Source organism: Theobroma umbraticum, unplaced genomic scaffold, assembly GCF_002168275.2.
Source record: "Theobroma umbraticum cultivar Fairchild unplaced genomic scaffold, ASM216827v3 scaffold_51.0, whole genome shotgun sequence".
NCBI classification, from domain to species: Eukaryota; Viridiplantae; Streptophyta; class Magnoliopsida; order Malvales; family Malvaceae; genus Theobroma; species Theobroma umbraticum.
This window is the reverse complement of record NW_018397260.1, coordinates 520,031-520,262: the sequence shown is the minus strand read 5'-3', so window position 1 is coordinate 520,262 and position 232 is coordinate 520,031. Positions and strand designations below refer to the sequence as shown.

General features: G+C 47.8%; 1 long non-coding RNA gene across 2 annotated transcripts in view; it reads right to left on the bottom strand.

Annotated features, from left to right (window-relative positions):
- Positions 1 to 232, bottom strand: part of LOC110416385 (uncharacterized) — a 6,652-nt gene that overhangs the window by 547 nt on the left and 5,873 nt on the right. The gene's annotated exons all lie outside the window — the stretch shown is intronic.

The following is a 232-nucleotide window of genomic DNA, read 5'->3' as shown; positions in this document are numbered from 1 at the left end:
TCACGTAATAACATCTGAGAGCTCCGCTCTATCGGATCCTCACATGCCATGGTACTCTCAACGATGTTGGTCGACATAAGAGAAATCAGGCGATCGCAACCGTGTATAACAACTTGTGGCTTAGCTACGTAAAATCATAGACCTTGACCCCAGTCATGTCTAACAGCCCGTCGGCCATCCAAAGATTCTCTAGCTAGAGCTCACTTGTGCACAAGGGTCACACTTAACCGGA